At 38.5% G+C, this 12,989-nt stretch overlaps 1 pseudogene; it reads left to right on the top strand.

Annotated features, from left to right (window-relative positions):
• Window positions 1-1,293: 1,293 nt before the first annotated feature.
• Window positions 1,294-2,959, top strand: LOC139453867 (E3 ubiquitin-protein ligase TRIM56-like; annotated as a pseudogene).
• The last annotated feature ends 10,030 nt before the right edge of the window (window positions 2,960-12,989 follow it).

Raw genomic sequence — 12,989 nt, 5'->3', positions numbered from 1 at the left:
TCATGGCTGCAAAAAGGATAAATATTCTTGGTGTCTTCGTCAATGTATTACCGTTATAAACATTAATTTACGTGAAAATACATGTAGGCAGACAGTTTTTCACCTACCCTTATCTTAGGTCAAAGTGACCTGTTATCACGAAAGTAGAAATGATCAATATATCAAATATCTGCTGGTGTCTGACGGGTACATGGTCTGCTTATCAGGGATTAGTTGGGGGTATTAATACCAAACTCAATATTGTGATGTGTACCTTCCGACTATGTTCTTGTTTGCATATACAGACATTTGGCGCCCAAAACATTCACTAGTTACATTGTGAACGCTCACATGTTGTCGCTGGTATTCTTATATAAGTTACTGCGGCCACCATTTAATAGTTTTCGATATTTGAGTAAAGATGGGAGTTGTGTACTGTATTGCCATCATGATTTTGATATATTCGAAATGTAGGAATTTTAGATATCGTATGATGAGTGAGTGAGTGAGTGAGTTGGGTTTAACGCCGCTTTTAACAGTATTCAAGTTATATCACGGCGTGTCATCTTAATGTGGGAGGAAAGCCCGAAGTGATGCAGGTCTCAGACGTTTACCACTTCGGTGAAACCCACGAGCACGAGTATGGTGCTGACAAACCTAGAAACATAATCGAGGCGAACCGTGATTCGAACCCACAATCATCGGTTTCTAGCGTGCCCAAGGGACGCAACTCTGCACAGCGAATCGCGGCGCCTTAGACGACTGGGCCACCCGTACCCCCAGAATATGTCAAGTATATATTGAATGCATACGATTCCGACTTCATCATAATGAAATAGTGATAACAAGTGTTTTTCGAAAAGCTGGTTTATCTTGCTCAACAGTTGGTGCCTGAACAAGTTCACCTCGGTCTCCCTCTCAAGAGACAACTTTAGAGCAGCTTGATTGTGAAAGAAACTGAAGGACCCGTACTTGTAAAATCTGTGCTCATCTCGCAGGAAATAGGAAATTGCTTCTGATAACCTTTTGGCCCCTGATGCAACAGTTCTGGCATAAACTGTTTTGAAAGCTATACCAAAGCATTGAATGCTGTAACCCTGATCAAACACTCTTGAAGAGATGTATGACATCTTCGTATTGATTCGTTGACTTTAATGGTCTAGATGACTACTTTTGAAGTAAGCTCGTCTTCCATTAGTTATTTTTGTATTTATTACAAATGATTAAATTTTGCTATGAGTTGAGTTGGGAAAGCCATTTTATGGAAAAGGAATATTAAATGCACTCCCAACTAAACTGTCTGTTTCACTTCAGATGGCGACCGCTAAGACGCTGACAGAAAATCACCTCACTTGTGTCATCTGTACAGAGGTGTTCACAGACCCAGCCACACTTCAGTGTCATCATACATTCTGTAAGTCATGTCTGCTGAAATACACCAACACACAGCCTGAAGCAATGCAAGCCAAGTCCGTCTCATGTCCCACCTGTAGACAACTGACGAAGGTGGCCAACTCTGACAGTTCAGTAGAGGAGTGAATCAGTCAGCTGAAGCCAAGCCACGTGATACAGGGGCTGATGGATGACTTGGCACCAGGGACAGAAGGTAAATAATGGATAGTTCATATTTCGATAAATATATTCAGATGTCATAGAAAGATGGCTTCATCTCAAATGTAAAACTGAATTATATGAATTTTTTACAAATATTTTAGAAATGCATGTACTCCATGTGTGCGTATATTAGATGAAACGTGTAATACGTTGAACCCAAATGCGAAACTGCGTGGACGTTCGTGTTCCGAACCAATGTCGTAGTATAGTATACTTATCATCTACATGCATGAGTTCATAAAATATATTATGAAACGTATATAAATATTAAATCCGTAAACAGACATATATAGTCTAGAAATATACATCTAGTAATATTTTTGAGTTTCTCAAAAACTGTCAGTTTTCAACGTTTACACAATTGTCAAGTTTATAATTCAAAAATACCAAATGATGATTTGTGCGTCACCAGTGTAGACTAATATTTTTCTTTACAGCTGCCGATGCAAATGTCTGCAGTGTTTGCATAACTCTAGGGAAGACCACTCCAGCCACTTCATGGTGCTCCATCTGTGACGATGTTTTCTGTGATGGATGTCTCAAGATGCATAACATGATGCCAATGTCACGTGATCATGAAGTAATGGATTTGTCTGACCCTACCAAGAGACAGACAAAACGCCGCTTCATGTGTAAAATCCAAAGCGATAGAGTTGTTCTGTCAAGATTGTAAGATGGCCATTTGTCACACATGCTGCAGTCTAAAACACAGGAAATGCGACAATATCGATGCTTTAGACAGCATGACAACTATTGTAAAAGAAAAGTTGTCAAATGAAAACCATGAACTGAAAATCAACATGACAGCTTCAGAAAAGAGAATAATCTTGAAGAAATCTCAACTCAAAGAAGTTAAGACTAATGCGCAAAATATCAAAGATCAAATCAGAAAATTACGAGAGAGAGTAGTAGAAGTCTTTTTAAAGAACAGCTTCTTGATGAAGTCGACCAAACTTTTGAAAAACAACTACAAGAATTATTAGTGGATATCCAATCCCAGGAGATCGAGCTACAGATGTACCAGTAGCAGTATGAGTTCACAGCCACTGCTGTGTCGTCCAACTGTGAGGTGGACATGTATGCCGTCTATGATTCGATCGGTAAGGCGAATACAGACAACAGAGAAGCGGACAACAGACCAGCACCAGGAAGGGTTGTATTCACACACGACATGGACAAACTGAGGAAAGCATTTGACGAGCTACAGCTGGGGGAAGTTGAAGTCGTCCCTGATGTGAGTGACAGTCAGGCTACTCATTTTCTTAATGACATCATTGACTGTAAGGAGGGTGGGGACAGTCATACTCCTGATTTACACGACGACACTGTATCGGAAACGACGACACTGTATCGGAAACTGGTGTGATCATCAACACAGCAACACATATTATAGATTTCATTCACGAGAAAGCCAAAAGAGCGCTATCATCCCTAACTCATCGTGAGTCATAAACCCATGTTCATGTTAACATCGGACACGTACAATGGACTTTTCTTTTTACAGATATTTCAACGTTTAAAACACTGTCAAAAGACAAATTGAATATTGTCTACGTTTTAAGAACGTCATAATTCAAAACATATTGTCAAAAGTCATTCATTGCATTTTCCTAAATGCTGATGTGTGCGTCCGCACTTAAGACTGTTCGAGTCCACTTCTGTTCTACAACACATCATTGACTGTTTGGTTGATGAGGACACGTGCAATCCTTATTTTCATGACCTCACAGTGGTATTGGTTGACCATATCAATGTACCATCAGTTGCAGATCAGGCTAACACTAAATTCAAAATATATCAACATCACATTCCAAATCATTTGTAAAACATCTGCTGCTTTCTGATTATCCATGGCAACTAGCAACCTTAAGTGGGAGTCAGACAGCTGTCGGTATTCCAGACAGGAGTGAAAGAGTTACAGTTGATGTAACTCCAGATCCTGTGTTGCTGTCAACTCTCAAAACAACGAAATGCACCACGCTCTAGCCAGTCTGGGTCCTTCACAGCAGGTGGCAGGTACATGTGATGAGTTAGCGGACATACTGGACATGACAAGGAACATACAGCAGTCAGTCAGCATTGGAGTCCAAACTGTATCCATGTCACCAGTAACAAGAGCTTGAGGTGAGGTGAAATTTGGTTTAACGTCGCGTCCAAGATTATTGCACTTATATAGCGACGTGCATGCACGTGTGCACGGAGAGCGGAAGGTCCGGGGTTCGATCCCGGCCGCGACATACCAAAAGACGTCAAAAGATGGTACTTGTTGTTACCCTGTCTGGCGCTCGGCATTTAGGGGCTAAAACAAGGACTGCTCGGCTCGGAGTCAGTATACTGTGTCTCTTCATGCGGCATGGTATCTCAGTGAGCTAGCACTATAAATCGCCATCAGTCCGGACTAGTACAAGCAGACACTAGTGTGTGTGTGTGTGTGTGTGTGTGTGGCTGCTTGTACTAGTCCGGACTGATGCCGATTTATAGTGCTAGCTCACTGAGATACCATGCCACAGTTTAACATGAATAGACACAGTATACTGACTCCGAGCCGACCAGTCCTTGTCCCCAAGTACCATCTTTTGACGTCTTTTGGTATGACGCAGCCGGGGATCGAACCCCGGACCTTCCGCTCTCCGTGCACACGTGCATGCATGTCGCTTTATAAGTGCAATAATCTTGGACGCGACGTTAGACCAAATTTCACATGACATCACCGCTTGGGATGGAACACCACCAACAAAATGACTTACAAATAACAGCAGTGATAGTGATTGAAGTTACCGTAAAATATCACAATAACAACCCCGAACTAGGATAAAAAGCTGAAGCGTGTCCACGTCAGCGAAACTTTCCAGCCAGGTCTTAAATAAACGTCATGCAATTCAACCTTTCATTCGATGTCGCAGTTTCAATTATTTGTGTTGTCAAGAAGGCGTTGTGAAATGGCGTTTATAATTATACACATTCATTTGACCCTATCACACACGTCCTTGTTATCATCTTCCCGAGGCAAGGGAATTAAGTGACTTCGCTCACCGAAATCGAAATCCGGTTCGTAAACTGTCGTGCAGATTTCGGTCAATTGCGTGATTTGCAAAGCATGTTTTCGCGTTTTTAATCAAGGTGCTCACGTGATTTGATGCACTTCGCGAGGTAAGACCCGTTTTATCACAATATAGATCTTGATTATCGAGCAGATCGTCTTGACTGGGCGCCGCCATTTTGTTTTAAACAAATGCAAGTGATACAACTATGTTTCTATATACTACTTTAATTATCCCAATATCCGACTATATCATAAACATGTGTTCATGAATCGCTATCAAATAGTGATGATACCAGGTGTTCGTGAAAGGTGAGCGTATCCTGCCCCACCGGTGAAAACCGTCACAAACACACGCAAAGGCAAGCCAATTGTTCACCTGAAAAAAAACTGGGAACGTATGGTTCAAGTCAAAATAGGAAATTGCATCGGACATAATTTTTGTCACTGATGCGTCATATTTGGAAAAGTCCTCCACATGTCTACCATGATACTTTTTTAACGCTTTACTGCGGCCTAGAATGGTGTAACCTTGATCAAACAACTTCTGAGCAAGAGTCGTATGACGCTCTTTGCAATCTTCGTAGGAAGAGAATGTTTGATTGGACCGGCCAGGCCAGGGGATCGAACCACCGACCTTCCAATCTCCGGCAGACGCTCTATCCACTAGGCCAAGGAGGCAGTCCATTAAGACGGGATTAATAAGAATTTATGTCACAAAATCATATAGGGTTCGTTCTTGTTGAGTAGTATTGGTCATAGATAATAGGAATCCAGTGCCGAATAGTTCCATCTTGTAAAGTCCATCACCGCCTTGAATACCTTGAAACCCACGAGTTACATCCCTTAGACCGAGACAGTTTTATAAAGAGAAGGGATTCTGTTGCCTGACGGGGGTGTTTCTATCCCAGACTATTTATAGGCCGCACTGGGGTATTGCTGACTGACATCTGACTATAGGAGACATATCATGGCTCGATCATAATGAGATTCATGACTCGTCCTTAATAAAACATTGAGGGTTTCTTTCTTGTTGAGCACAAAATGTACTCTATCATAATTCACAGATGCACAATTTCACCATTACATCCAGCTTGTATAACCTACAGCACTGTTTTTAATTCTTAGTCATGTCGAAATCCACGAGTTACGTCCCTTAGACCGTGACACGAACCCTCAGTCCATGCACTACAAACCTTTCGCCTTTGTGGAATTAAAACACGCACGCATACAAAAATTTAAAAGAGAACACATCAATTTCTTATACGAGTTTCTAAATATGTATTCTGCTAATGTCATGACTATGGCATTTCCGGAGGTACTGACGTATGAGCGACGCCCATTGTTGTGTGTATCAATAGTTCTTTAGGTTTTCGAATCTATAAAATAATCAAAAGAAGTATAAAATAACCTATTTCTTCATATGCATGTTTATATATTTAATCTGACGATATTTTTTGTCAAATTATTATAGTTAATCTGTCATGCCATACTTCATCTGCCATGGCATGACAGACTAACTGTCATGTGAAGAAAATCGAGTGTTCTTTCACTTCTTTTGAGGGGTATAGTATTCTAATTGCTCGAAATGTTAACATCAGTATTTAGGTGGCAACTGTGGTGTACAGAAAATATATTGTGAAAGAATAACGTTTTCCTGGTTTGAAGTTGTTGGACAAAAGAGCTGAGTCTGGGTAATTTCAAACCCAGTGATTGGCCGATCACGTTCTTTGATTGACAGCTGGGGAGTGATCAAGCATTGTCAATGAAATTGACCGGGGTTAAACACACGTTCAGCTATTAAACAGAGTTTGAAATACGAATGCTGATAACATGACGAAGGTTGTAGTTAACTTTGTCCATAGAAAAAATAATTTAATATTCTTTCCTTTTTGGCATATTTTATTGTCTGAAATTGATTTGGAATTTTTTTCTGGCGAAGTCAAGTAGTTTTGTTATATCAAATATAATTAGATTATTTAAACGAATAAAACTTGACCAATGAAATTCATTCGTCATCAAAATTCGATTTATGTAAGGTTCGTTTTTACTTTTTCTCAATTTCGTGGAAAACTTACAAACTTAACTCTTCTTTCTTAAAACTATTTTATTATCAGTAATTTAAATTATGAAAACATATTATCTGCTTCGGCAAAGCTCGAAGCTTTTTTTGAGAAAAGATAAGCGACAAAACCCTTTCAATAACCAAAATAGATTATGATATTTTACGGTGACTTCAATAAGTAGCTATTCCCGTAGAATTACTATTGTTTTTAGACTCTCAAAACCTAAAATAAAGATATCTGAAAACCCTCACATTGTTTGGCAAGTCTAGATGTCTTCAGCTCAAGGATGAAGAGCATCTCTGGCCTGTTTTCCATTATATAAGACAATGTAACACCCAAAAACATCGACATTATTTGTTCTTTTAGTATAAATAGAGATGAAAATGAGTACTGACTGCAATTATAAACCTAATGATGAAAGCGACAAAACCCTTTCCAAAATAGTAAAAAAATATGTTAAACAGTCTATATACATTAACAACACATAACTTGCTCATGTATATATAACTAAAAGCGACAAAACCCTTTCCACATTCATAAGACATTATTGCCGAAAGCAGAGCCCATTGTACGATTCTGACTATATCATAAACATGTGTTCATGAATCGCTATCAAATAGTGATGATACCAGGTGTTCGTGAAAGGTGAGCGTATCCTGTCCCACCGGTGAAACCCGTCACAAACACATGCAAAGGCAACTCACTTGAACACCGAAAAACCCCAACGGTTATTCCATTGACAAACAGTTAGCCGGTGTATCATGAATAATACATTCGCCAGCCTACAACATCTGCATACAGGACAGAATCGCCAACATAAAGTGAGCATTTTCTCCTTCCCTGCACCAAGGTCGACACACATGAGTTTTCATCAATCCAGCTGCCTGTTATTACTGTAACCTACATCCACCATGTCATTCAAAGAATCAATACCCTGGGGTTTGTGGAGATTCAATAATGGTCGTGGAGTGCGTGAGTGAGGAATTTAACAGGCACAGAAACCAAACCGTGTGTTGAAAGAAACACACACACAATATTATATATATATACCGTGCTTCTTCTGTAAATCTTACAATCGGCAGATGTTTAATGAGATTTTGTCTTGAGATTAGATATTTTTTTCAGCTGCAGCTTCAAAACCAGATCTTTTAAAAAAAAATATTTGTGGATCTGAATATATTTTATAAGAAAAACACCTTGCAAAAAGTTATTTTTTGTGGCAGACAAATTCTTTTTTTAACACTCCGAAACATAATTACTTTTTCAAGATTTTTTTTACAGTTTAATTTTTTCGACAAAATCCTCCCCACCTCCCCCGAATACCAAATGCCGGTCCCTTAAAGTTTACCCCGATAATTACCAAAACTCAGTAGTCCTTTCTAAACAGGACCGAAATGAGATAGTTTCGTCAAAGAAAGTTTCAGAACTGCCAGGCCATATCCCAGACTCGCATGTCAGTTTGTATGTCATCAATGCATAGGCCATCAGATTGTAATTTCATTTCGAAAATATAACAATGATACAGAGATGAACCTATTGTTCATATTGCATGTTTTGTATCCAGACGTTTTGCTAGTTATAATCGCATATATATGAGTCAAGTAATATGGGGTACCAAAGCGCCCATGTTTTCCTCGTACCAAATTTAGATCAAAAACACCCGGAGATGGCTACGCAAATATGACCAAAGACTAGAAAGGCTTTTTCCCTAGTTTCAACTAATTTCACTATGTATGGGCCGAGTATTCAAACATACGTTTGTCTGTTCTTCAAGAAATTCTGGAACCCACATTCCAAAACAAGAACCCAATTTCCGGAAGTCGCGGCGCCATGTTTGAAGGGTCTCGCCTCTTTCACGCCAGGAAGACAATAATATGTATCTCAGGAAATTGTCGCAACAACTTCGGAGGAAATTAAACGCCCGAACAGTTGTTAGAACTCGCCTTTTTATTACTTTAAAAATGTTTAGAAGAACCTGAGTCAGATTTCAAAAGAGGCCCTCTTTGGGTTGCGAAATGTGACAGTATTAGCGACTGAGTTTAAGAGTGTTTGTCTCCTAATGACCTCGTATGATCTTGAAAGAAATATCTATTGGTAAAGTGCATATGACAGAGACAATTTAAACACAGTCTTTTCAAAATTGTTTAAATGTTTTAGTTTATAATGTTCAAAATAATTTGAAAATAATTATGCGATCCAAGCAAACATGTTGGTAACCGAATCAGGTCCCCAGCTTGACAAGAAGACCTTTCTTTCCAAATCTACCCATCCTCTCAATAAAGTGAACAAGGCTTGTTTGAAATCAACCAGATTGTTGCATGACAATTCAATAGTTTTATGAGATAACACTGTCATGAAAACCACCAATTAACAGATACTTCTCTGGGCGTTTCTCGTGCGACTCCCTGTAACGAAGTTAATTGACAAGCCAGTGTATTATTCATATCTGATTGTGCCATGTACCCGGGGTGTCGACAGGGCGACTTCACGCAATGTACATCTGTCATTCACAAACAGACAAGCATTCTGATATGTACATCATTGTTTTCACCCGCGTAACCTCGCGTCAAATCACTACACTCTTGTAAAAATTTCCTTCAAAAGACCGTGAAAATATTTGCCCGAGCTCGGCGATCATCTTGTAGCAATCACGAGGACCGAAAACAAACAATTACACGTGTTAAGGCATATTCGTCTTCATAGAACTAATATTCAAATAGACCCTGTATCACCCTGGTGTATGCACGACAAACAAACGGATGGACTAAATCAGTTGTGTATGCAACCCAAACCCTTTGATCCTTGCCGCCTCAATGCAATTGACAAGCTCATACTCCTGTGATCCTTCAAAACTCACATGAGAGATTGGTAAACATTTCACTTTAGCGCGAAACATCCTTCGTCCCAATGGGACATAATTATATCAAAATAAAAAACCCGTGAGGGAGAATTAATACTTTTTTCCACGTGTTTGCTGACAAAACGAAGCGCTGGAGTAACATAGGTGCTGGTAGTTGTTAGAACCACACCAAAATGTGCGAAATTTTGCAAGCATTGTGAATTAGTGACGGAGACTGCGAGCGTGTTCATTTCGAGTGTTTGGTGTCGTCAATTTCAGCTTTTGAAATCAACATGAAATATACCAGCTGGTCTTTCTCACTTCATTGGCGATCACGACGGGTTTGGTTTGCTCAGCTCGGAAATGTAATGATAACATACAATCTACATGTTCTGTGTTTGTCTGTCTCTCGTCACAAATACTGAGCTCTCGTGCTCTACAGAAAATGATCATCAATATGAAATTTGCATCATCTACAAAGAGGCTCTCCTGAGGTTGGGAAATGTTTGACGATGATGGCACTCTTCTACGGAGGTACCTGCTCATTTGGAACAGTAAGACATGCCCACATTCTGTCGATTTGTTTTATAGAATCGAATATTTATCCATAATAGACGCATCCAAGTCTTTTGATTTTTAAAATCATATTGTTAGTAATTAAAATGGATTTATATCAAATATTTTAGCATCACAAGTGTTTCATGTAAGTGTCATTAAAATTATCATTTGTTATCGTTGTAAAACATGATGTATTTCCACTTTATGGCTTATCACTGTGTGTAACTTTGCGAGTTTATCATTTAAATAATCTTTCAGAATCCACGTGGACTGGGTCCAAAGTTGGGTCTAAAAGTAACCTTTAGAGAAATGAAATTGAATTTTTTCTAAACGATACATCAAAATATAAAACAACAATGCCAGAGAATAACCAGTCTCGGTTATCCGACGAAAAAGATTCCATTTTGCGTTAAAGGCAAAATCATGGTGAAAGTTTTATAAACAGATAACTGAATATAAGTGATAGCATCATTTCTGTCCGTCATAGAGAAATGAACATGTAAACTGCTTCTAGCAAAGATTTCTCATAATTATAGAATGGGTCTTGTCGCTTGAATTTAAAAATCTACGACGAAAACGTGACATCACACCAAGCAGCAATGAACATTCAAACTAGGGCGTGTGTCGCTTTCTACTCTTCAGGAATATACCTAAAACCGTTCGATTATTCTAAAAAGGCGATTTAATAAAACCAGGATATATCACAATGATAAGTATCTTTCTCTCTCCAGAGAGGTCATTTTCTTGTGTTTTCAAATCAACAATGAACAAATGTAGAGTTATTACTTAATTCACACATTTTATGGCCAGTTTCTGAAACATTTAACGCAACAATCATCAGCTGTATTAGATCACCAAATTAATATATTTATCCATTGCTGTGGATCTGTGTCTATCTGCACCACAAGATATTTTTGTAATGCTTGTATGTAAATGTATGTTTATGTGTGTGCATTTATGTATGTCTATTACCCGTTGTTTATATTCATATACGTGCACACTGCGTAAATCTCCAGACAGTGAGGCGGCTACATAAGTGTGTCATATAACCCAATATGATTGTACATTCAGACAATAAAACATAACTATAATAATGTTATTTAGATCATTTTTACTCACATAAAGACAGCTTAATGAGCACAAATGTATGTAGGTTTATGAGATTTTCTCATTTTTCATTTATATATAATCAGCATAACAGACAATGGGCAATATATCCTTTATCACTTCAAATCGGCATTTTTATCCTGTATAAAATAAAATAAAACTTGGCTACGTTTACTGTAGGAATTTGTAAACATTGAATGATGCTTATGATGTTAATGACACTTTGTGTATTAAAAGCATCAATAGCTTTTCCACAATCATACGAAATCTCTGTCAAAGGCATCATATGTCCATAAGTTAAGTGTCCATAAGTTAGTGATGTGTCTCAGGGTCAAAATCACAGCCAGCAGATAAACCGACTTGGTAAAATAGAACCTCAAGGAAGGTGGAGTTCATATATACCGGATTAATGAACTTGCGTATTAACAAATGTCCTTTGTAGATAAATACATGTAAATATCCCGAAAAATTGATCGTCCGGCAAGTTTTCCGGATTAACGGGGTCTCGAGCTATGGAGGTTTTCACAGTATACCTGTTGGGAACATTTCGTTCTTCTTGCAAAGCTATCTTTCGAATGACAAAAACATTCCAGATGATCGCAAGACCCAACATGTCTTTGTCGTACCTGTGTGCAATTGACAAAGTGACAATGAAATGTACCTCTTGATGGATGTAACGCGAAGGTAGAATCTGTTATTTACAAGGCATTTCTTATCACTGTGTTGTCATTGGAGCAACTAACAACCTCTTAATGTCCCGACCGCCGTGAAAAGGTCACATGTCAATATACTTTCACAGCTGATTGCTGATGTTCATATCACGGGCCTCTTAAACGCATCAAGCCACCTTGTAAATTACATTCTGAAATTGACATGTGATAGCAGTGTTGTAAAAACTGAATGTGTCACTCGCGCTGTATGTCTAATTTCCACGCCGTAATTTGAAATTAACGTTAAAGAATCCCCGATTTTGACGGGTGTCCGCATGAGTGAGAAGATATGGACAGCACACCTGACAGGTGAAATTGACAATATCAAAAGACGAAATTGACATGAAAGTGTCTGCATTCGCTTTGATCAGCGAAAACGAGTTTATTGTGGATTAGTGAAGCGGTGAGAAACTATTACGAATGTGTTGCGATGAAAAGGATAGGCGCCAAAGAAAGTTACAACTTTCCTTTCCTGGAGTCAAAGCAATGGGTCGGATGACTGATCCATCCCAAAGTAATCAGTCGCACTATTTTTTTTATCGAATAGCGTTACAAAATAAATAAAATGTAAACACATACAATGGAAAATCATAGGTTAGGACCTCCTTAATCTGAAAATGAACAAAAATTGTAAAAAGGAACCGTTACCATGGTATTTCTAAGCCAGTCTTTCTCTCCTTGTGCTGAGAAATTCAAGACCAATTAGGCTCTGTGATTTTCATTTTAGTAATGTTCTTGTAATTAATAATAAGTTTCAATCTACGTCTAAAGCAACCTTTTGATATCGGTACATAATGATTTTTGATGACACGAATTGTTGATATGATTTACACATGATCATTTACTTTCTGAATTTTCAATTTTAATAATATTGTCATGTTATTGCATGGTCATTAAATATCCAGTTATTAAATATCTGTCATGTTCGTCAGCATGCATTTTAGGTTGCCAAGCGATGTCATTTCTTGTCATTCTTGCGATCCAGATAGAAACGAAAATCAATCTCTACATCATGACACGGCTTCCATTTTGGATAAGATGTGGTATTTTTAGTTGCACACATGATAAATGTAAAA

Source organism: Haliotis cracherodii, unplaced genomic scaffold, assembly GCF_022045235.1.
Source record: "Haliotis cracherodii isolate W230 unplaced genomic scaffold, xgHalCrac1.p SCAF_10, whole genome shotgun sequence".
In the NCBI taxonomy this organism is placed as follows: Eukaryota; Metazoa; Mollusca; class Gastropoda; order Lepetellida; family Haliotidae; genus Haliotis; species Haliotis cracherodii.
Note: the sequence above shows the minus strand (reverse complement) of the source record. Positions and strands in the feature narration are given on the sequence as shown.